Source organism: Phyllobates terribilis, unplaced genomic scaffold (genome assembly GCF_046119375.1).
Source record: "Phyllobates terribilis strain yellow unplaced genomic scaffold, ASM4611937v1 Scaffold_373__1_contigs__length_1865987, whole genome shotgun sequence".
NCBI classification, from domain to species: Eukaryota; Metazoa; Chordata; class Amphibia; order Anura; family Dendrobatidae; genus Phyllobates; species Phyllobates terribilis.
Window position 1 is genome coordinate 258,658 of NW_027363133.1, and position 25,860 is coordinate 284,517.

Here is a 25,860-nt window from a genome sequence, read left to right on the forward strand (position 1 = left end):
GATGGAGCTGGGGTGGAGCCTGGGTGGAGTGTCAAAGGGGTCCCAAAATGTTGCCAGTATGGGGCCCCGAAATTCCTTGTGGCAGCCCTGGAAATGGGTATGTATTTTTAAATGCAATTTTAACTCACAGAAATCGAGGCACGGACAGAGACTGCCCTTCTTTCTTTTAAACAAAGAAAAATCCAGTCGCTACAGGCAAGGAGGAAGGAAGGATATGACCCTTCTGTAAACTTTCATTCACATATTCTTTCTTGGTGGTATGTTCAGGACCCGAAAATTATACAGACGAACTTTAGTTAATTTGTAGTGTTGAACGAGCACTAAAATGCTCGAGTGCTCGAAGCTCGGGCCGAGCTCGCCGTGATACTCGGGTGCTCGATCCGAGCAACGAGCCCAATGTTAGTCTATGGGAGACCCGAGCATTTTTGCGGCAGCAACCCCGGCAGTCTTTTAAAAGCCCAAAACGATAGTGACAGTGCTCAAATGACATGGGGACAGCATGGGAATCGCCCCAGGAAGCATTTCTGACACCCAGGGCACTGCTGTCAACAACGTGGCCAGAGGTATTAAGTCACATTTAAGTGCTCACAATAAAACGTTCAAAAACGAAACTGAACCTGCTTTCCTGTGAAATATGTTAAGGAAGTTCCTTTCCAGGGTAAAGACTTGTGTATATGGTAAAATAAATAACCCCCAAAAAAATACTCCTCCACACCTTGGGCTATGTTCACAAGTAGCATTTTTTATGCGTTTTTGCACTTTTGTATTGCTTTCAACCGTGACAAATGCATTCACCGGGAATGTCATTTTAACATTTTACAACCTTATCTGGCTATGTGCTGTGTGACACATGCATACAGTGCTGAAAAGACAAGGGAACAGCATGAGGAAGACCCCTGGAAGCATCTCTGACACCCAGGTCACTGCCTAAAAGTGTGCCCATCAGAAGTCATCCTTGCTGCATCAGAAGATGCAGACTTCCAACTATCCCCATACAAGTTCTTGTCCCAGGGCAGTGTTCAATTGTACCTCCCCCATTCCTTGCAATGCAAGCGCAAATATGCAGCCTGCCACCCACCCCCAGGCTGCAATACCATACTGCTTGCTTGCACTTAAAATTGGGCCTTTTAGGAATGTGGAGGCGGAATCTGGCCACCACGTCATGGCTGCGTTGGCGGCCTGGTATCCATACTCAGTCCCCAGCCGCCCGGCGGCCGGTTGTCCACACTCGGTCCCCAGCCACCACGAGGTGGCCGGGTGTCCATACTCGGTCCCCAGCCGCCCCGCGGCCGGGTGTCCATACTTGGTCCCCAGCCACCCCGCGGCCGGGTGTCCACACACTGTCCCCAGCCGCTTGGGGGCAGCCGGGTGTCCATAAACGGTCCCAAGCCACCCCTATTTTTCCTGTCAACTTCCCCCCACCCACTTTTCTTAGCCCGGCCTGCTTTAGGGCAGCATTGGACGAGCCCACCAGAGAACCAGACTCCTCTGGTGGGCCCTGGCTTCTCCATCAGGGGAGTTGAGAGTGCCAAGGTGAGGAGCATGATGATGATGGTAGAAGTTAGCATCTGCTTTGTTTTCTTGGAATGCAAGCGCATGTATGTAGTAGCGGCTAGGCCTGAGGAGATCAGCGTTTTGGCGCATATCCTACCTCCTCCGAGGATTGCTGGATGTTTTCCTGCTACTATCCCAGTTCTATGACTTCCAATAAAACAAAGCTTCAGGTGATAAATAATGGATGAGGTAGTGGCAAAAGAGAAATAGCAGGAGGAACAGGGACCATTCACATCAATATGAGGCCAGTCAACCACATATGTCTTTTAGGATATGTTTCTGTAACAAAAGGAGCGGTTCGGCTACACAGTTATAGGGCATACAGTGAGTGCAATGCCTACCAAAAATTTTGAGGCACTCCAATGCCCCTTTCAAAATGACATGGAGGTAAGAGGGCCTTAACTAAACCGTTTTTTCCATTTATAGCAACTGGGTCTCCTGTACACTGTTGGCCTAAGCAGTGAATGGAAGGCTTTCCAAAAATTATGAGGAACTGCAATGCCCCTTGAAACAGACCTGGATTACAGCATACTAAAAACCTTCTACCCATTATTGGGAAGTGGATCTCCCTTAGTTTTCGCCTTTGCATTGAAAAGCAAAAGCTGACTAAAATTAGGAGGAAATGCAATGCCCGTTGGAAGAGTCGTGGAGGTTAGAGGTAATTAAAAACAGCATTTCAATGCCCCTTGGAAGAGCTGTGGAGTTCAGAGTGACTTAAGAAGATTCTTTTAATGCCCCTTTGAAGAGACGTGGAGGTCGCAGTAGCTTAACAAGACAGTTTGATTGCCCTTTGGAAGAGACGTGGAGGTCTCAGTAGCTTAACAAGACGCTTTTAATGCCCCTTACAAGAGCCATACAGTACAGCATCTTAAAAACATTATTCCCATTATTGGGGAGTGGGTCTTCCATAGTCTTTGCTTATGCCTTCCAAGAAAAAGCTGCCAAAAATTAGGATGGAGGAATTTGCAATGCCCCTTACAAGAGCCATGCAGCACAGCATATTACAAACATTATTCCCATTATTGGGAAGTGGGTCTCCCATAGTATTTGCTTATGCCTTCCAAGCAAAAGCTGCCAAAAATTAGGATGGAGGAACTTGCAATGCCCCTTACAAGAGCCATGCAGTACAGCATATTACAAACATTATTCCCATTATTGGGGAGTGTGTCTCCCATAGTATTTGCTTATGCCTTCCAAGCAAAAGCTGCCAAAAATTAGGAGGAAATGCAATGCCCGTTCGAAGAGTCGTTGAGGTTAGAGTTAATTAAAAACAACATTTCAATGCCCCTTGGAAGAGCTGTGGAGTTCAGAGTGGTTTAACAAGATGCTTTTAATGCCCCTCGGAAAAGTGGTGGTTACAGTAGCATAACAAGACACTTTTAATGCCCCTCAGAAGAGACGTGGAGGTCCCAGTAGCTTAACAAGACGGTTTTAATGCCCATTGGAAAAGTAGTGGAGGTCACAGTAGCTTAACAAGACGGTTTGAATGCCCCTTGGAAGAGACGTGGAGGTCCCAGTAGCTTAACAAGAAGCTTTTAATGCCCCTTACAAGAGCCATACAGTACAGCATCTTAAAAATATTATTCCCATTACTGGGGAGTGGGTCTCCCACAGTCTTTGCTTATGCCTTCAAAGCAAAAGCTGACAAAAATAAGGACGGAGGAACTTTCAATAATGGCAACACGGACCACGGTCACCCTGGTGGTATAGTGGTGGTGGAGGCTGAGGATATGGAGAAGAACATAAAACAGCCGATATGAGGAAGCGTATACCCATGTGTGGGTGTGAAGCTTTGCATGTGAATACACCTCCCGAAACAACACAGTGTATTTGACTTTATGTTACTCTGCTGTCATTTGGTGGTGATGAGAAGTCTGGCCCAATCCAGCCCTTGCTCATTTTGATAAGGGTCAGCTTGTCAGCATTGTCAGTTGACAGGCAAGTGCGCTTATCAGTTATAATTTCCCCAGGGGCACTAAAAACACCCTCTGATAACACACTAGTGGCAGGGCAGGCCAGGACCTCCAAGGCATACAGAGCGAGTTCATTCCAAGTGTCCAGCTTGGATACCCAATAATTAAAAGGCACAGAGGAATCACGGAGGACGCTGGTACGGTCGGCAAGGTACTCCCTTACCATCTTTTGAAACTTTCCACTCCTAGTGAGAGTACCCCGTGCCTCAGGGCCTGTAAGCTGGGCGGGTCTCAGAAAACTGTCCCAGAATGTTGACAGTGTTCCCCTGCCTCTGCTGGATTGGAATTGCCTCTCTCTTGCTTGTGTGCCTTGGTTGGTCAACGAACTGTGACCTCTGCCTCTAGCGTGTTCAGATGGGAATTTTTTTAACAGTTCTGCAGCAAGGGACTTCTGGTACTGCCCCATTTTTGTAGACCTCTCCACCTCAGGAATAAGAGAGTGAAAGTTCTCCATGTAGCGGGGGTCTACAAGTGTCGAAAATGAGCTGACAGGTGGCATACTTTCATGAGCAGATCTGGCAACTCGGGGTACGATTTATGAAACCACTGAACCACGAGGTTAAGCACATGAGCCAGGCATGGTACGTGTGTGATCTTGCCTCGCCTCAGAGCCGCCACCAGGTTATGGCCATTGTCACACACAACCATGCCTGGATGTAGGTTCAGCGGTCTCAGCCACAGATCTGCCTGCTCTTTCACAGCTGTCCACAACTCACAAGCACTGTGAGGTTTCTCACCTAAGCTTATGAGTTTTAGCACAGCCTGTTGCCGCTTGGCGGAGGCAGTACTGCAGTGCTTCCAGTGTTATGTTCTGCTACCAGAGCTAAGGAAAGAGAGGAGATCTGTCCCTACGATAGAACTCAGCTTAATCCCTACGATGTAACAGGGGACCTGATCCTGCGATCAGACCTGCTAAAGTCCTAAGCTAGTCTGTACGGAGACCTATAGATGTGGGGAAGGAATCCCTACAAGTACTAAGGACTGGGAGGAAAATGGGACACCTCCTAGCAGAAATAGTAGCAGACAGACGAACAAACAAAATATATGGAACATAGAGGTCCGTAGACCAAGCAAACTAACAGAGTTAGATACAGGGCACAGGCTAGCTAGAAAGTAGTTAAACAATGAAGTCCAGCAAAGCCAGAAGGGCGGAGCAGGATTAAATAGGCCAACAAGGTCATGTGACCAGCAAAGGAAAAAAACTAAGAACAAGGTTCTAACAGTACCCCCCCTTCTAAGAGGATCCTCCGGATCCCCTAGGACCAGGCTTATCAGGAAATCTCCTGTGAAATGCTCTGATAAGTCTGGACGCGGAAACATCATCCTACCTCACCCAAGAGTTATCCTCGGGTCCGAAACCTTTCCAGGCCACAAGATACTGCAAACTACCTCTATATTGTCTAGAGTTAAGGATGCGAGAAATTTCATATTCCCCGTCCTCCATCACCGGAGGAACAGAGGCAGAGGCGTCACAATCCGATACAACAGCTTTTTTCAACAGAGAGACATGAAATACCGGATTAATTCTCCAGGAGGTAGGAACCTCCAACCTAACAGCAGATTGGTTGACAACCTGAAGCACCTTAAAGGGCCCTACAAACTTGGGACCCAATTTCTTAGAAGGAATCCTCAACCGCAGATTCCTAGAGGACAACCAAACCATGTCACCAACAGCGAACAAAACCTCCTGTCGTTTCCTATCAAAGTAGTCTTTAGATTTTCTGTTGGCCTCCTGAAGATTACCACGCACATCCGTCCAAACTCTCTCCAAATCACCGGAAAAATTCTCCTCCTCAGGCACGGCAGATCCCAACTTGGAGAACGACCCAAACGACGGATGTCTCCCAGAACAACAAAAAAAAGGCGAACAACCAGCAGAAGAAGATGTATGATTGTTCAGAGCAAATTCAGCAAGTGGCAGAAACTCAGACCACCCCTCTTGATTGTCTGCCACAAAACAACGCAAGAACTGCTCAACATCCTGGTTTTTCCTTTCTGTCTGGCCATTAGATTCAGGATGATATCCGGACGAGAACGACAAATGAACTCCCAACCTGTCACAAAAGGCACGCCAAAAACGAGCCACGAACTGAGGACCTCTATCAGAAACAATGTCAGTAGGAACGCCATGAAGTCTGACAATTTCCTTGACAAAGGCCTTAGCGAGAGTTTTAGTGCAGGGCAGTTTGACGAAGGGAACCAAGTGACACATCTTGCTAAAACGGTCCACGACCACCCAGATGACAGTAAAACCCTCAGAGGGGGGAAGGTCAGTTATAAAGTCCATAGCCAAATGTGTCCAAGGAGCACTGGGAACCTCCAAAGGACAAAGCAACCCCACAGCAGGAGTATGTGAGGACTTAGATCTAGCACAAATAGTACATTGGCGCACCCACTTAATGACTTCCTTCTGCCATCCAGGCCACCAAAAACTGCGACCCACCAGTCTCTTGGTCTCAGAGATTCCGGGATGACCTGCCAACCGAGATTCGTGACACTCAACAAACAAATCTCTCCTAAAGGTCCCAGGCACAAACAACCTCCCATGAGGAGTGTTAGATGGGGCATTCTCCTGTGCTTTAAGAATCTCATCTTCCAAAACGGAGTCCAAAGCAGCTATCACAACACCTTCTTGTAAAATGTTCTCCTCTTTCTCAGCACCGACTATGGGAGAGAAACTGCGAGACAAGGCATCCGCCTTAACATTCTTAGTACCAGGGATGTAAGTAACGGAGAAATTAAACCGCGAGAAAAACAGTGCCCACCTAGCCTGACGGGCATTCAGGCGCTTGGCAGCATCAAGATATATCAGATTTTTATGATCCGTAAGAACCTGAACGGGAAATTCCGCACCTTCCAAGAAGTGGCGCCAGTGTTCAAATGCGAGTTTAATAGCCAATAATTCCCGATTACCAATATCGTAATTCAGTTCAGTCTCCGAAAATTTTTTTGAAAAAAAGGCACAGGGATGTAATCCATCCCCGTTATCCTGAGACAATACTGCGCCAACCCCGACAGAGGAAGCATCAACCTCAACCAAAAACGGCTTAGTCACATCAGGCTGCATAAGGATGGGAGCAGAGGTGAACCTCTCCTTGAGATACACAAAAGCTTCAATGGCCTCAGAAGACCACTGAACCGCATCAGCACCTTTCCTGGTGAGATCGGTCAGAGGTTTGACAATACTAGAAATTTTTTTTATGAATTTTCTGTAATAATTGGCGAAACCCAAAAACCTCTGTATCGATTTCAAACCAATAGGCCTAGGCCATTCCTGTACAGCTTGAACTTTAACCGGGTCCATCTCAAAACCTTCGCTGGAGATAATGTAGCCCAAAAAACTAATTCTCTGTACAGCGAACTCACATTTCTCCAGCTTAGCAAAAAGCGAATTGTCCATTAACAACTGTAATACCTCACGTACGCTCCGCCAATGAGACTCCAGATCCGGCGAATAAATCAAAATGTCATCCAAATACACAACCACATTTTTGCCGATCAAAGGTCTAAGGATGTCATTAATAAGATTCTGAAAAAATGCAGGAGCATTAGTAAGACCAAAAGGCATAACCAGATTCTCAAAATGACCCACAGGAGTGTTAAAAGCAGTGTTCCATTCGTCACCCTCCTTCATGCGCAACAGATTGTATGCCCCCTTAAGGTCAATTTTAGAGAACCACTTGGCCCCCATTAACTGGTTAAACAGATCAGGAATCAATGGCAGTGGGTAAGGATTGCGTACAGTAATTTTGTTAATCTCACGAAAATCCAGACAAGGACGTAAACCGCCGTCCTTTTTTTTTACAAAAAAAAATCCAGCAGCCACAGGAGACTTAGAGGGCCTAATGTGACCGGCGGCCAAACTTGTCTGTATGTATTCCTCCAAAGCCTTTCTCTCAGGAATAGTAAGGTTAAATAAACGACTTTTAGGAAGAGTCGCTCCAGGGACAAATTCAATAGAACAATCATAGTCTCTATGGGGAGGCAAAACCTGCGATTCCTTCTCAGAAAAAACTCTCCAAAAATCCTGAATAGGAACAGGCAATTCTCCCCTATCCAAAGCTTCAATACGCCCGTTACAACACTTGTCATAACATTTATGGCTCCAGGATTTAATTTCACTGGTAGACCAATCCAGTACAGGATTGTGAAATTTTAACCAGGGCAATCCCAATATTACTGGAGAAGGCAAGTTATTCAACACTACCAAATCCAATTTCTCATGGTGAACATCATTAATAGTGAGAGGAAATTCACAGACCTTGAGAGTAATATTCTTCAAAGGGGAACCATCCACAGAGACCACAGCAATGGGGGATGATAAAGGTTCGGGTTTTAAATTGAGTCTTTCCAAGAATCCCCCATCAATTACATTCAGAGTAGACCCACAATCAACAAACACCCGAAATTCCATTAATTTTTCCTGAGCAATCGTGGAAGCAGCTAAAAATACACCCTTGGAATTTAAACAGGCAATACGGGCATGACTGACCATTTTTTTTTCTTTCTTGATACGAAGCTCACAGTCTTTAATCAAATGACCAGATTTTCCGCAATAGAAACACAAGCCTTCAGAAAATCTGCGATCTTTTTCTTGAGAGCGAGGTTCCATCGCTCCAATCTCCATCGATTCACCACTGTTAGTACACACATTCTCATAACCAGAAACTGACATAGCAGAGGATTTGCTCTCATTAACCCTTGCACGCAGTCTCCTATCCACCCGTATAGCTAATTGCATAGCCTGTTGCAAATCTTCAGGTGTAGGATAAGCAATTAGCAGGTCTTTAACCCTTTCACTGAGCCCAGCAAGAAATAGACTTTTCAGAGCAGAATCGTTCCACCCTGTTTGAGTAGACCATCGACGAAAATGAGTACAATATTTTTCCACATTACCTGATCCCTGTCTCAAACGTCTTAACTCAGTCTCAGCTGATACGACACGGTCAGGATCATTATATAATAGTCCCAAAGCAGAAAAAAAACTATCCACTGATCTGAAGCATGTATCACTAGGTTGCAAAGAAAAGGCCCACTCCTGAGGCTCTTTGCGCAAAAGTGACATTATAAACCCTATGCTCTGGGAATCATCCCCAGAGGACTTGGGTCTCAAACGAAAATACAATAAGCAAGCATTTTTAAATGAAAAAAATTCTCGGTGTTCACCAAAAAATAAATCCGGCAAACGTACCTTAGGCTCCAAGAAATGTGCTCCAGGACAGTTACTCACATGCTGACGGAGCTCAGTCACCTCCAAAGAGAGTCCCTGCAGGTGTTTAGCCAAATCCAGAACCGACACCATGATGGAACAGAAAAAAAAATCTTTCCTTAGAGCATTTGCTGGGCTAGACTTACTGTTATGTTCTGCTACCAGAGCTAAGGAAAGAGAGGAGATCTGTCCCTACGATAGAACTCAGCTTAATCCCTACGATGTAACAGGGGACCTGATCCTGCGATCAGACCTGCTAAAGTCCTAAGCTAGTCTGTACGGAGACCTATAGATGTGGGGAAGGAATCCCTACAAGTACTAAGGACTGGGAGGAAAATGGGACACCTCCTAACAGAAATAGTAGCAGACAGACGAACAAACAAAATATATAGAACATAGAGGTCCGTAGACCAAGCAAACTAACAGAGTTAGATACAGGGCACAGGCTAGCTAGAAAGTAGTTAAACAATGAAGTCCAGCAAAGCCAGAAGGGCGGAGCAGGATTAAATAGGCCAACAAGGTCATGTGACCAGCAAAGGAAGAAAACTAAGAACAAGGTTCTAACATCCAGCTTGTAACCGTTGTGGTGATATCTGAGATGGAGACTGAATATGAGGAGGAGAAGGAGGATGATGCACAGGAGCTGTACACTGTGGGGGCAACTCTGACTGACATAGGGCCCGCAATCCTGTGGGGAGGATGTGTTCCGCCCCAAGGTCCGACTGGGTCCCGGCTTCTAGTATGTTTACCCAGTGTGCCGTCAGGGAGATGTACCGTCCCTGGCCACAAGCACTTGTCCACGTGTCCGTTGTCAGGTGGACTCTCCCAGTAACTGCGTTGTTGAGGGCACGGCAGATGTTTTGGGACACGTGCTTGTGTAGTGCAGGGATGGCACACCGGGCAAAATAGTGTCGGCTGGGGACCGAGTACCGAGGGACGGCCGCAGCCATAAGGTTGCGGAAGGATTCCGTCTCCACCAGCTTAAAAGGCAGCATTTCCAACGCAAGCAGTCGTGAAATGTGCGAATTTAGCACTGTGGCCTGTGGGGCGTTAGCTGCGAATTTCTGCTTTCGTTCAAAGGTCTGGGATATGGACAATTGAACGCTGCGGTGGGACATGGACGTTGATGCTGTTTCTTGAGAAACTGCCATAACAAGTGAAGACTGAGAGGAGGGGGCATCTTTGCATGCAGTATGGACAGGGGATTGCCTTGCACACACAACAGGAGGTTCTATTGCACGCACAACAGCTGAAGAAGCAGTGGTGACACCCGCTGACACTGGTCGTGGACCCTGGGGTTCGCCCCACAAAGTCGGGTGCTTTGCTGCCTTGTGCCTGATCATGCTGGTGGTGGTCAGGCTGGTGGTTTTGTCACCCCTGCTGATGCTGGCATGGTAGGTGGTACAAATGGCCTTTTTGGGGTTATCAGCAGAGTCTTTAAAAAAATTCCAGACTCTGGAAGACCTACCGGTTGTACTGGCAATGTCCATCGTGTTAGTGTTACGGGGAACGGTTGCCCGCCTTCTGTGTGCGGCCACCACACTGCTTCTTCCTACCTGTTGGGGTACTCTGCCTCCCTCACCCTGTGTGCTGCTGGCCTCGCTCTGCATATTCTCTTGCCACATTAGGTCAGTTACTAGATCAACCACCACCTCCTCCTCTTCCACTTGCGCACCACGATCCTCCTCCTCACTTCCTGGCAATTGTGTCTCGTCATCGTCCACCTCTTGTGACAAATTTCCAGCGTTGACTTCCTGTGGCCGTGGCTGTTCAAATATTTGGGCATCGCTACATGGGATCTCATCTTCCACCACTTCAAGCGGAGCAGGCGAGGGGCACAAATCTGGAAATGGACCAGTGAACAGCTCTTCAGAGTGTCCAAGTGTGGGATCAGTTGCTGTCTGACGACACTCGGCATGGTGGGAGGAAGGAGCATCAGGGCGAGGAGGAGTATGCGGTCGACATTCACGGCTACTAAGAGTTGACCGTGTGGAAGACAGACCGGAGGTGGTGGTGCCCAGGTAACTGGAAGTATTATCTGCTATCCAATTAATAACCTCTGTTCACACTGATCAGTTCGCAATACTGGTGTTGTTCTGTGCTTCCCTAGTAATTCGGTCAAGAAGTGGGAGCGAGAAGATGTGGCTGTTGGTTGTGGCACATTTTCACCTTGGCCATGGCCCCGTCCTCTGCACACACCATCACAAGAACGTCCAGTCCCACGTCCCTTGCCTCGCGCCTTGCCCATTGTGAAGGAAGTAAAATAGCTTACACTCTCACTATCAATGGAAAAATGGTAATAAAAAGTAGATTAGAACCGTGGAAAAGGAAAACCACAGTTCTATTTCTCTGGCCTACACCCGACTGTTTTAAAAAATCTGAACAATCAGGGAGAAACTATTACTGTTTTTCTTTACGGAAAAAATACCAAAAGCTGAATAATAGAGATTTTTACCGTGGAATGGCAAAACCACAGTTATTGTTTACTGGAGTATACCAGACAATTTTAAATAGATATATTTGCGGCTGAACAGTGAGCGACACACTCAAACTGTTTTTTTTAGATATAAAAGGCCCAAAAGTGGATAATACAGAGGTTTGAACCGTGGAACTGCAAAACTACACTTCTGTTTCCCTACCCTACACCAGACTATTTTCAATAGATATATTTGTGTCTGAACAATCAGTAGACACTACTGTTTTTCTTTACGTCAAAAAATGCAAAAAAGCTGGATAATACAGAGATTTGACCAGTGGAACTGCAAAACCACACTTGTATTTCTCGGGCCTACACCAGACTATTTTCAACAGATATATTTGTGTCTGAACAATCAGGAGACACTACTGTTTTTCTTTACAGCAAAAAATGCAAAAAAGCAGGATAATACAGAGATTTGACCCGTGGAACTGCAAAACCACACTTGTATTTCTCGGGCCTACACCAGACTATTTTCAACAGATATATTTGTGTCTGAACAATCAGGAGACACTATTATTTTTTTTTTACGGCATAAAATGCCAAAAGCAGGATAATAGAGATTTTTTACCGTGGAACAGCAAAACCACAGTTATAATTTACTGGTGTATACCAGGCTTTTTTAAATATATATATTTGCGGCTGAACAGTGAGCGACACACTTAAACAGTTTTTTTTTAGATACAAACGGCCCAAAAGTGGATAACACAAAGGTTTGAACCGTGGAACTGCAAAACCACACTTCTGTTTCTCTGGCCTACACCAGACTATTTTCAACAGATATATTTGTGTTTGAACAATCAGGAGACACACTTTTTTTTTTTTTTTGGAGAGGGGGGCACCAAAAGGTTAATAAGACGGATATTTGTACAGTGTGAAGGAGGGAAAAAAAAAGAGGATTTAGATGAAAAAAGTAGGATTTTTCCTGGCCCCCAACACCTGGAGCTAAGTCCAGCAATTTCAGCAACAGGAGCACACAGGACTGTAATGCAGCGTTTGCTGGTATAACCAGCCTCTCCTATACAGCCTGCCTGCCTGATATCTGGGATGGATATTAGTCCTGAGAAGGACTGGCAGCCTTTACAGACCCTACACTAACTATTTCGTAGGATATATCTCTCCCTAAATCAGCAGCGCTGTCCCTACACTGTCTGATCCGGAGCGACTGTGTCCAAGATGATGGCGCCCGGTTTTAAATGCTCGAGGTGACGCTGTGCGGCCAGCCAATCACTGTAATGCCCACAAACAGCATGGCTGCGGCATTACAGTGACTGGTTGGCAATCCCTGCATGTTCATTGGCTCTGTAAAGAGCTCCAAACATGCACGGCGGACACCCGAGCTCCCGCCCGAGTAACCCAGAAATGCTCGGTGCTCGCCGAACATCCCAAGTAGCGTGATGCTCGGGCGAGTACAGAGCAGTGTCGAGCATGCTCGCTCAACACTAGTAATTTAGCATTACAGTTAAGATTAATAGTGCGGTCATAAGGACGATGGGGAGGTAATATCTCTCCCTCTTTTTTCGAGAACACATCTCCAAAGTCATTCAGGTACCCCAGTAGACCCTCCAGAATTGTGGATCAATTTTATAAAGAATGAGAAAATCTGGGCAGTGAGAAAGATGAAAACTGGGAAAAGAAAGGAGCGCTATCTGAGCGCAGTAAATAACATCACATATAGAATTTTGAAAAGGTAACTGGAGAGGCTCACCTTTGTGGGTTGTGCAGATCCAGGCACAACTCTAGTAAAGATTTAATAAAATGTTTTACAGGGTCTCCACCAATGGTCTGCCGCTCATCCAAAAGCCATGGTTGCACACCTTGTCCTGGCCTGACAGGTTGCCTCCACGTGGGTTTGTGACAAGAGATTACCGGAGGCGCTCCTGTGGATGATGATAGAGACTCCACTGTAAGTTTAATGGAAACGTTCTAATAGTCTCGCAGGTGACTGCTCAACAGCGCATAGGTGTAGAACGAGCAAAAAAGCTTGTAAAAGAACTTCAACATGACGTTTAAAGGATGGAGCGAGACTGCCATCTACTGGCCAGAGACAGTCAAGCAGAACCAAAATATACAAAGGAAGTTGCAGGGAGGGCAGATTCAGATGCTGGACCCAATCAGGTGACTTCCAGGAAGGAGTTCAGAGAGATAAGGGGCCAGCGCGCCAAACCTGAGGGGTCTTTGGCGCCAAGCAGCAGAGAGGAGCAGACGTGCTCCCTGCGTCCTGAGAAACCCCGCGTGACAGGCCAAATCCAGAGGCCTGAGAGGTGCTCCAGCCGGGCACCGGTAAAAGAGCTCCGGATCCCTCACAGTTGTGACTTGAGTGCTGTGCCTGCTGAGGATACTAGGAACCTGATCGCGGTGCTGAGTGAGTTCGCGGAACCCGACGTCAGCCGCCGACAGACGAGGCCTGGACCCCCCTATTTAAGGCTGCCCCCAACAGCCAAGAAGAGAGGAGCTGCATACGTGAGCAGGGCCGTCACTTCCATTGCTCACCCACGGTACCGGGGACAATTGGGTTTAAGTACTCAGGTTGGGAGGGGGACGGTTGGGGCTAAAGTAGCACAACGTGATTTAATTGAATTCATCCGGAAAGAGACTCACGGACTAGCGGGAATAACCGGTGACCCCCGCTAGGGCCAAATTCACGGTTAAAGAACTTGTGTGGTGCTTCTCATGCTTGAGGGCATCACCTTACTTTAAGAGACTGCGCCTTATTTTAAGAGACTGCGCCTTATTTTAAGAGATTTCGTATTTTTCTGATGTTTCAAACCACTGTTCATTACCCTTGTTGCTAATCCCTTGTTTCAGTATACCTGTTGTATAAAACTGTTTACAAACATCTCTGACTGTTCTCGCCTTGTGTCTCTGTGCTTTGCATTCCGGTACCTGCATTACATTTGGCGTAGTCGGCAGGATGCAACATTCAGACGCAGAGATGGCGGATCAGTCTGTGACTGGGTCCGGCCGAAGCCGTATACCCCTGGGGGCTATGCTCAGCAATCTTCCAAAGTTTACAGGGGATGGCATGTCACTTTGGGACTGGGCAGAAAGACTGAGAAGTATGCTACGTATGTATCCCCTTTACCCTCTAGCCCAGGCGGAGCTGGCCCTCCTAACCGTTGATGGAGAGGCCCGACAGACTGTGATGTACCGCCCACCTGGGGACCGTGACACCGTGGATAAAGTGATAAAAATTCTAGAGGCCATGCACGGTGACACTACAGATTTGGGACACTTGCGCTTACGGTTGTTTCAGCGGGTCCAAGGGGAAAATGAGACAGTAAATCAGTATGTTAATGCATTACAGGAAGTGACGGCTCATATCACTAAGAAAACTCGAGATGGGAACCGAGGGCTGGGACCATTGGATGAGGTGTTGCGTGACCAAATGATTGCTGGCTTGAAAGACCCTTCCCTGAGGCAGATCCTGAAGGAGCGGCTGCGATTGAGCCCTGATATGGGCTTCCTGGAGGTAGGGGCTGAAGCTAGAGTCCTGGAGAGAGAAGTTCCTGTTCTCAAAGCCACAGTTAGAAGTCATGAGGCAATTACTCCTGGATTCACCAACCAAGAGCCTGATTGGGTACGGGAAATACGTCAGGAAATTCTAGACATTCGGGGTGAGCTGAATTCTATTAGGAAGACTCCTACTGCCCCCTTGCCGACGGACCGTACTGCTCAACGCGGACGGAGACCAGAACGAGAAAGACGTTCCTATCCGGCCCCAGCACGACATGTACCCGACCTATCGGCAGAACGAGGACCGGAGTGCTGGACCTGCGGAGGTAGGGGGCATATCTCCAAAGACTGTCCCAACTGAGAAAGGAGGAGGAGGGGACAGCCGTTAAACTAAAATGCCCCACGGTTGTGGAGCATACCGTGGGGTCTCGAGCTTCAGAGAGTAGAAGAGGGAGCTCTGAAGACATTGTCTCCGAGAGGCCCATTATCTGGGCTGAATTCAATGGGCAGCGGATCCGCTGTTTGATGGACACCGGGTCTCAAGTGACCACTATGCCTGAGACGTACTTCCAAAGTCACTTTCCTGAAGTCGCTCGTTCCTGCTGAGAACCCACTGTCAAACTGGTGGCGGCTAATCAACTACCTATCCCAGTAGCGGGAGTAGTATGGATGTCCGTGCGGGCATGTGGAAAGGACCTCGGTCGAAAAGGGATTGTACTGACCACCGGGCCCGGAGGCGATGGGTCCATTGTAACCCTGGGCATGAATGTGCTGAAAGAAGACGGACAGTTCCTGGCTGAGGGCTGTAGCAAAAACAACTGGACCCGCCCACTCGAGGCCCAGCTAACAAGAGAGTGTTCCAGCTCCTCGTGCGGGTCAGTCAGATTCAAAAGTTGCCCACTACCTCCCAGTACCTTGGTAAGGTATCGATACCGCCCGAAGCCACAATGACACTGCCGGTGGGACAGACTGTACTCACTTTGCCGGTGCTGGCACATGTGTCCTTAGAGGGCGTGGACATTCAAGTTGAACCAATGGAGGGAGAAGAAGCGCCCTCTGGACTCCTGATTGCTCGAACTCTGGCCACCGTGCGGCACGGTCGAGTACCCATGCGCTGCATCAATTTAAGTGGCACCAGTTTACAGTTGTTGCCCCGACAAGAGGTGGCGCGAGTGTGCGTAATGCCGGAGGCCCTTACTAGAGCTGATGCTATAGGGCTGGCACCTGTGGAAGGAAAACCATGGACCCTAGAGGTGTCCCTCAATAGCCATGAACATGGAAGAGAACCGTTGGCTGGACGCCACCTCCTGGAAGAAATGGAAGCTAACCTGACTGAGTTTTCTGCTGGACAAGTAAGGCAGATCGAACAACTTCTACAGCGATATCAGGGAGTGTTTGCACAGTATGAAGATGATTTCGGGTGCACTCGGGACATTCAGCACGAAATACCCACCGGAAATACTTCTCCCATCAGAGAGAGATATCGGCAGATCCCGCCTCAAATGTACCAGGAGGTGAAAGAGCTGTTGGCCCACATGTTGCGGAACGGTGTGATCCGTGAAAGCCAGAGCCCCTGGGCCGCTCCGATCGTGCTGGTCCGAAAGAAGGACGGTACCCTGAGATTCTGCGTAGACTATCGGAAGCTGAATGCCTGTACAGTATGGGACTCCTATCCACTCCCCCGAATCGAAGAGTCTCTATCTGCACTAGGGAGCGCCAAATTCTTCTCCTCCCTCGACCTCGCCAGTGGCTATTGGCAGGTCCCAGTAGCTGAGAAGGATCGTCCGAAGACAGCTTTTGTTCTCCCTATGGGCCTGTTTGAGTTCAATCAAATGCCGTTCGGACTAACAAATGCGCCAGGAACCTTCCAATGGCTGATGGAGAGATGCTTGGGGGACCTCAACTTTGAAGCCACTTTAATATATCTGGACGATATAATTATCTATTCCGCAACGTTTGAGGATTATCTCCGCCGATTGGAACAAGTGTTAGAACGGCTACAAAGACACGGCCTGAAAATTAAGCCTCGTAAGTGACGCGCCCCCTGGGCCTGTGCTGTGGTGCAGCGTTGCGCACGCGGGGAATACCCGGAGCCGGATCTGTTGGGGGTAGTAGTCCTCGTGGCGGTGACCCGGTCCGTGCCCAGGGTGTCAAACTAAATGGCAGTCTTTAGCAGTAGATGTTAGAGTGTTCGACTACGCCACCCGTTGAATGCGGCTATGAAGCCGCCGCTGCAGGGCAGACCGATGAGGCCGGTGGTACGGATGTGCAGCGTGGATGGTATAACCCCCAACGGGAGGGGTATGGCCTCAGGGCAGCGGACGTGGATGATGAAACACTCAGAGACGGTGCAGTGTAGTTCAGGGTCTTTACTGGTGGCAAAGGTAGACCCTCCCGGAGTACTGGCTAGCGATCGGGGCCTGGTCAGTCCGTGAGCAGATGGAATCTCCCCTGGCCAGGCGGAGTTGTAGGCCTCCCCAACTAATTGTACTCTTCTGGCTACCTTGCTAGAGGCGGGTAAAAGTAGCCCACGTCCCTGAGTGTACCGTGTGGTGCTCACCCGTATGGCCGGTGACTCGGGGCCTTCTGGTAGCTTCCGCTCCACGACGGCGGTGCTGGTCCCTTGTGTGTGACCGTGCCTTCGGGTTTCTGGGCCAGAGGACCTGAAATCCCCTGCCGGTCGGTTTCTGCTGCTGGGTAAGGATTAGTCCCCACAGCCTCGGACTCCGGATCCGGTGAGAACTCTTCAATCAGGGCGAGCTCTACAGCTTCCAGCCCCTGACTCCTTTTAGCACTGCTCCCACTGAGCTCCTGATCTTTCTTTCCTATAGCTGCTCCTCTCCAGACCAGACTGTGTCTCTGTCTGGGACTCCTCTTCTTCTCTACTCCTCTCTAACCCTGCCTCAGCCCCAGTTTTATATAGGGGAAGTTCTTCCCCTCCCAGGACTGGGCAGGAGGTGTGGCATGCATAGGATTCCTGACCAGGAGACCTCCCACCTGCTCTCAGACGTAATATTGCTATTACTGTGGAAACCAGACCCCTGGGATGCCACATTCCCCCCTAGTGAAATTTAGTACTCCGGGACTAAACATATTTTTGTAAACAAAACAAGTTATAAACAAAAACAGTACAATAAAGAAAAACACATTATGATGGTCACGGCGTGTCCGCAACCGGGTGCAGTTTTTGAAGAAAACAAGGGTGTCCATTTCACCAAGGAACAGGGAGCCGTAACCAGGTAGGGGTCTGTCCTACCCCGAGTCTTTAACAGTCTTAGTCCTTTCCTGGGTTACGCCCCAAACATATATACAAAGGATTCCGGATAATCCATTAAAGACAACTATGAAATAACTAGAGATACATAATTATTTACAAACAACAATAAACAGGTAAATACAAATAAAACAGTTTGAGCACTTTAAATCCTCCAACGTACGGGCAACTGGCCTCTAGTGACCCTAGTAGACTTACGGAGCTGACTGACTGGTCCTGAGCTACAGAGTGTAGGGGCTGTCAAAGGTAAACTGGGCAGCTGTCTACGGGCTCTTTGGCTCACTAGGGGTACGGCAGGCTCACTATAAGCAGAGGGTTGATTCTCCTGGTCTGCTTGTGTGGGGTCTTCTGCCTCCTGGACCGGCTGCTCTTCCAGCTCTACCTGTTTCTCCGTAGGCACTTGGGATGCTGGTTGGAGGAAGGTGAGGACGGGTACCACAACAGCGCCATTGACTTGAGTCCAAGACCGAGGGAAGTCTCCGAGCACAGTACTGACCATATCTTCCCTTTCCTCTGCGGGTCGAGGGTCTTCTTGTTCTTCTTCAGGGTTTCGTAGCTGTTCGGGACACTTCTTCAGGTGATCTCGGGAGACAATGGCTGTGGTTTCTCCTCCGTCCTTACTGATTGTGCAGACCTTTGGGTTCTCATGGCTTGAGGGCAGTAGGGTGTACGGGTCTTTCTCCCACTGGTCGTCCAACTTGTGGAGCCGTCTCTTCCTCTTCAAGACCTGCTCTCCAGGTACCAGGGGAACAGCGGGAGCATACTGGTTGTAAGCCTTCTCCTGTCTTTCTCTAGCTTGTCAGAGACTTCGCTCAACGCTCTCCTGTACTTTCCGGTACTGCTGCTGCCTCTCTGTGTCCTAGTCTGCTTCTGGTGAAGTGTCCTCGGGTGTCAGGACTCCCATATCCAGATCAACAGGCAGCTTACCAGGTCTTGCTCTCATCAGGTAAGCCGGGGTACAGTTGGTAGAACCTACCGGGATGTGGTTGTATAGGTCCACCAGATCAGGCAGTTTCTCAGGCCACAGACTGCGTTCTTCCAGGGGCAATGTTTTCAGAAGGTCTATCACCACCTGGTTCATTTTCTCACAGAGTCCATTGGTTTGCGGATGATAGGGTGTTGTTCTTATCTTCCGGCAGCCATACAGAGTGCAGAACTCCTGGAAGACTTCCGCTTCAAAGGCAGGTCCTTGGTCCGTCAGCACCTGCTCTGTGTATCCGTGTGGACGGCAGAAGTGCTGCTGGAAGGCTCTAGCTGCTGTTTGAGCCGTTAAGTCCTTGACCGGGACCACCACCAGGAACCGGGAGTAATGATCTACGATTGTGAGGGCGTAGACATACCCAGATCTGCTTGGAGCCAGTTTCACATGGTCCAGGGCTACCAGTTCCAGTGGCTGTCGGGTGATGATGGGCTGCAAGGGAGTCTTCTGGCTGGCACGGTCCTTCCTTCTTAGGTGGCACGGTCCACAGTCTCTGCACCACCTCTCGATGGTTCCTCTCATGCCTACCCAGTGGAACCGCCCGCGCAGCAGGAACTCCAGCTTCTTCCATCCGAAGTGCCCAGCTCCATCGTGGTATGCCTCCAGTACCATAGCCGCGTCTCTTCTTGGCACCACTACTTGCCAGATCAGTTCATGCGTCCGGGAGTTAACCATTCTGCGGCACAACTTCCCCTTGTAAAGGAACAGTCGACTCTTCTCAGCCCACAGTTGCTTGGTCTCCTCCGGAGCGTCTGGGTCAAGGCGGGCATCTGGCTGAGTCAGCATCTCCTTCACCAGTCGGACGGCGGGGTCACTGTCTTGCGTTTCCGCCCAGTTGTAATGAGGTAAGGGGTTGAACGTAGCGGATTGCTTACCCCTTACACGGTGGGAATACTGGATAGCCCCATGACGGTGGAACGCGGGGAGTTCAACTTCTTCCAGTTCCTCTGGATCTTCCCCTATGTCCGGTAGGTTTGGCATTCTGGACAAGGCATCCGCGTTGGTATTGGAGCGTCCTGCCCGGTATTTGATCGTGAACTCATAGTTGGACAGGCGGGCCATCCATCTCTGCTCCAGGGCACCGAGTCTTGCAGTGTCCAGGTGTGTCAACGGGTTGTTATCCGTGTACACGGTGAACCGGGAAGAGGCGAGGTAGTGCTTAAAGCGTTCGGTGACTGCCCACACCACTGCCAGGAACTCTAGCTTGAATGAGCTGTAATTCTCAGGGTTTCTTTCGGTGGGTCGCAGTTTTCGGCTGGCGTAAGCAATTACCCGTTCCTTCCCCTGCTGGATCTGGGACAGTACGGCTCCTAGCCCGATGTTACTTGCGTCGGTGTAGAGGATAAAGGGCTGGCTGTAATCAGGGTACGCCAGGATTTCATCCCCCGTGAGGGCCATCTTCAGCTGGCGGAAGGACTCTTCTTCCAGCTTCTCCCATCTGAAGGGTGACTTCTGGTTCTTGGCCTTCCTGGACTGGCCTATCAGGAGGTCCTGCATAGGAGCTGCCTTTTTGGTGAAACCGCGAATGAATCTTCGGTAGTAGCCTACCAACCCGAGGAACTGCCACACTTCCTTTACGCTGGAGGGGCTTGGCCATTCCTTAATTGCGGTGATCTTATCAGGGTCGGGAGCCACTCCGTCAGCACTCACCACGTGTCCCAGGTACTGCACTTTTGGTTTCAGGAGGTGACACTTGGAGGGTTTCACCTTTAGGCCGTAGTTTGCCAGGGCTTCGAACACTTCTGCCAGGTGTTTCAGGTGGTCCTCGTAGGTCTTGGAGTAGACGATGACATCGTCCAGGTATAACAGGACCGTCTCGAAGTTTCGGTGTCCCAGACAGCATTCCATCAATCGTTGGAAGGTTCCTGGTGCGTTGCAGAGTCCGAACGGCATGCAGGTAAACTCGCTAAGTCCCATCGGGGTGGTGAATGCGGTCTTCTCCCGGTCCGCCTCTGCTACAGGAACCTGCCAGTACCCGCTAGTGAAATCCAAAGTGGAGAAGAAGTTAGCAGATTTTAAAGCAGCCAAAGACTCCTCTATCCTTGGTAAGGGGTACGCATCTTTGTGTGTGATACGGTTGATTTTCCGGTAATCTACACACATTCTCATGGTGTTGTCCTTCTTTTTAACCAAGACTAGTGGAGCTGCCCAGGGGCTACAGCTATCCCTGATTACTCCAGCCTCCTTCATGTCTCTAAGCATCCCCTTGGCGTGTTGGTAGTGTGCAGGGGGTACGGGTCAGTATCTCTCCTTTATGGGAGGATGGTCTCCCGTGGGGATGTGATGTTCTACCCCCTTTACTCGCCCGAAGTCTAACGGGTGTTTACTAAACACTCTCTCGTACTCTTGAACCACCCGATAGACTCCCTGTTTCTGGTGTGAGGGAGTGGAGTCAGTACCCAAATGTAGTTGCTGACACCAGTCCTCTATTGTTTTCTTAGAGCCGTTACCTTCCTCTGGATGAGATGGAGGCAAGGGTTCCACGGACTGTACAGAATTTTGATTGATGGTATACAATTTGGCTAGCGTAGCATACCGGGGCAGGTACACTTCCCTCTTCCCGATATTTATTATGCGAACGGGCACCCTCCCATGGCATACATCAACCACCCCCCGTGCTGTCAAAATGGTGGGCCTACTGTCTGAGTAGACGGGTTCTACCATTGCTTGATAGTCTCTACCTCTTAGACCAATAGCTGCCCGGCACCAAATCATCATTTCACTTTTTGGGGGCATGGCAATAGGGAAAGGGTCACACATTCTCACGCTTCCAATCTCACCACCGGAGAGTTCCACCTGTTGCCGCCGCATCAGTGCCCGGATCTCTTTTTGGAGCACTCGCTGTTGGCCGGAGCTGGCGTTCTTGGCAACCTGCTGTAAAATGAAAATCACCTCTGCAAGACAATTTTCAATCACATTAGTTCCTAGAGTTATCTTTGGGTGACTCTCGCGCTTGTCAATGTCTACAATGATCAGTCCCTGTGCTGCCAGTTCGACTCTACCGACTTTAATGGTCATCTCTTTGAATCCGATCTGTGGCACGGGTTGACCATTGCTGGCGATGATACTCAAGTCGTCGTCAGGGTAGCGGGTTATATCCGAGTCATTCCAGTACTGCTTAAAGAGCACGTACGGGATGGTGGTGACCTGTGACCCGGTGTCAAGTAGGGCACTCATAGGAATGCCATCCAGTACTACTGGCAAGACTGGACGTCCTCCCATGTATTTGTCACGCCAGTTCGATGGGCCTGATGATCTTATTCCTAGGGGTTGGCCCTCTACCCCAGGTTGTGCCAGTTTAAAGGACAGTACCTTGCCATATGTCCGGGTTGATTGCAGCGGCGGCAGATGGGTTGTCCGTCCTCGTTGTATCGGTCGCTGGGTCTTCCTCTGGCCGGTGGGGTCCTCCTTGGTCGACGCCACGGGATGTCCTCCGGTCCGGATGCCAGCTGGATCTTCCCTGGAGCAGCAACCTGTAAAGACTGCACAGTTCGGGTTAGCGCAGCTACGCTTTTAGCTAGCTCTTGGACCTGATGGTGCAGGTCTGGAGCCGGGTCATTGTTCAAAGCCTGCGCATCAGCTCCCACAGGCCCTGCCGACAAGGGCGCCGCCTCCTGGTGGTAAGCGGTAGTAGGGCGCCTGTGGGCCACAACGCCACCCGGTGCCGGTTCTCGGAGCACCCGAATGGCTCTGTCCTTGAACTGTGCAAAGTCCAGATGAGGATCCTGTAAGGCCATTGCCCGCAACTGGGTTCGGTGGGCATTGCAATATAGTCCCTCTATAAATTGTTCGGTCAACAGCCTGTCCTCGTTTCCCACGCCGTCAGGGTCGGTTTGCTTAATGGCTCTCAGGGCCTCTTGTAGGTTTAGTGCATAGTCCCTTATATTCTCATGTGCTCGCTGTTTGCACCCGTAGAAACTAAGCTTTATCTCAGCTGAGGTGCGGGTATCAAAGGTGTCCTTCAGCCGGGTTAATATCCCTGCTTCAATCCTCCTCCCAGGTGGCCAGGACTTTACCTCCCTTTGGGCTGCCCCGGTTAGTTGGGCCACCAGGATGCTCACTTTTTGCTCTTCTGTGAGGGGGTACACCTGGAAGAGGCTATCCAGCTTTTCTCTAAAGTCATTCAGGGTATGTGACTCCCCTGAGTACTGGGGTAGCCAGGCTGCCCCCGGGATATAGGGCATCGTGAAAGGCATGACCGCTGCAGCAGTGGCGCTGGCGGTGGCTGTGGCAGTGAAGCTCTCCTCCGTATCCGACATCCTCCTCCCCCCTAGTGGACCGTGGCCTACCTTGCGATGATCCTCTTCCGTAGGCCGCAGCTCCGCAGTGGATCGTCAGGGTCGAGGACCTTCCGTCGCGCTCCTGTGACGTCGGCGTCTGCTGGGCTCCTTCCAGGACCTTACGCAACGTCCGGACGTGAGGCGGAGCTCCAGTTCTCGCGCGCTTTCGGAGTCCACGCCCCTCTTCTTCCCGCGCGGCGTCTCCAAGATGGCGTCCAACGGCGGGAAAACTCCACGGATGGCGGGAAGAAGGCAGAAGATGGCGTCCAACGGCGGGAAAACTCCATGGATGGCGGGAAGAAGGTAGAAGATGGCGTCGGATGGCGGGAATCTTCACCACAGGTAAGTTTAAAAGTCTCTTTTTCAGGCACGCAGTACCCGGTGGTTGCGGGCACGAAATCCTGCCGACTACGCCAAAAGTTGACGCGCCCCCTGGGCCTGTGCTGTGGTGCAGCGTTGCGCACGCGGGGAATACCCGGAGCCGGATCTGTTGGGGGTAGTAGTCCTCGTGGCGGTGACCCGGTCCGTGCCCAGGGTGTCAAACTAAATGGCAGTCTTTAGCAGTAGATGTTAGAGTGTTCGACTACGCCACCCGTTGAATGCGGCTATGAAGCCGCCGCTGCAGGGCAGACCGCTGAGGCCGGTGGTACGGATGTGCAGCGTGGATGGTATAACCCCCAACGGGAGGTGTATGGCCTCAGGACAGCGGACGTGGATGATGAAACACTCAGAGACGGTGCAGTGTAGTTCAGGGTCTTTACTGGTGGCAAAGGTAGACCCTCCCGGAGTACTGGCTAGCGATCGGGGCCTGGTCAGTCCGTGAGCAGATGGAATCTCCCCTGGCCAGGCGGAGTTGTAGGCCTCCCCAACTAATTGTACTCTTCTGGCTACCTTGCTAGAGGCGGGTAAAAGTAGCCCACGTCCCTGAGTGTACCGTGTGGTGCTCACCCGTATGGCCGGTGACTCGGGGCCTTCTGGTAGCTTCCGCTCCACGACGGCGGTGCTGGTCCCTTGCGTGTGACCGTGCCTTCGGGTTTCTGGGCCAGAGGACCTGAAATCCCCTGCCGGTCGGTTTCTGCTGCTGGGTAAGGATTAGTCCCCACAGCCTCGGACTCCGGATCCGGTGAGAACTCTTCAATCAGGGCGAGCTCTACAGCTTCCAGCCCCTGACTCCTTTTAGCACTGCTCCCACTGAGCTCCTGATCTTTCTTTCCTATAGCTGCTCCTCTCCAGACCAGACTGTGTCTCTGTCTGGGACTCCTCTTCTTCTCTACTCCTCTCTAACCCTGCCTCAGCCCCAGTTTTATATAGGGGAAGTTCTTCCCCTCCCAGGACTGGGCAGGAGGTGTGGCATGCATAGGATTCCTGACCAGGAGACCTGCCACCTGCTCTCAGACGTAATATTGCTATTACTGTGGAAACCAGACCCCTGGGGTGCCACATAAGTGTCGTCTCTTCAAACGAGAAATTGAATATCTGGGGCACACTGTGTCCAGTGCAGGGGTGCACCCCACTGCGGAGAAAGTAGCTGCCGTGCAGAAGTGGCCCATGCCCGCCAATCTAAGGGAACTAAGGGCATTCCTGGGGCTCGCAGATTCATTAAAGACTTCGCTAAGATTGCGAACCCGCTCAATGAATTGCTGAGAGGAACAGCCGGGGGAGCCAAGCGGCAGCCCATTTAGTGGGGCCCACGACAAGAAGAGGCATTCCGAGCATTGAAAATGGCGCTAACAGATGCCCCGATTCTGGCCTACGCTCACTTTTCGCAGCCGTTCATGTTGTACACTGATGGAAGCTTGCATGGGCTGGGAGCAGTGCTGGCTCAAGTACAAGGAGGGAAAGAGCAAGTGATCGCGTATGCCAGCAGGTCACTCCGAGATACAGAGAAGAATCCGGACAACTACAGTTCGTTTAAGCTGGAGCTACTGGCACTGGTGTGGGCCATGACCGAGAAGTTTGCTGAGTACCTGTCAGGGTCAGAAGTGCAAGTGCGGACAGATAACAACCCTTTGGCCCACTTGGAGAACGCCAAACTGGGCGCGTTAGAACAGCGGTGGGTCGCAAGGATGTCCAAATTCCAGTATAAAATCGCCTATCGGTCCAAGGCCCTGAACACACATGCAGATGCCCTGTCCCGGGTCACTCAGGCGGGGCCGAAGAAGGACAGAGATGAGGAGCTCGAAGGCGACGAGATCCCAGATTTCAGCCAGTTCGCCGCTGCTGTGGTCGATGCCCAAGAGACCAGAGGGGAGCCGAGGCCCACTCAGATTCTGGGCCGTTCAAGAGACGAATGGATACATCTGCAGCAATCCGACCTGGAGCTAGCAAAGTTGAGAGAATGGGTCGCCCTTAATCAGAGACCCGACCAGGAAACCAGAGCCGCTTCACTTCCAACTACCCTACAAATCCTAGGCCAGTGGGAGAGGCTCCTCCTGAAGGACGGCTTGCTATGCCGAAGAATCCAGCTGCCTTGAGAGTTTGATGTTACCTGGCAAGTGGTAGTTCCAGGAGCGCTAGTAACACAGCTAGCCCAAGAAGCACATAGAAGAGGTGCTCACTTCGGAGTAGAAAAGACCTTCCGGTGGTTGCAACGGCTGGTGTATTGGCCTCAACTGCGGCAAGAAGTCGAGGGGGTCTGCCGAACATGTCGCCAGTGTGA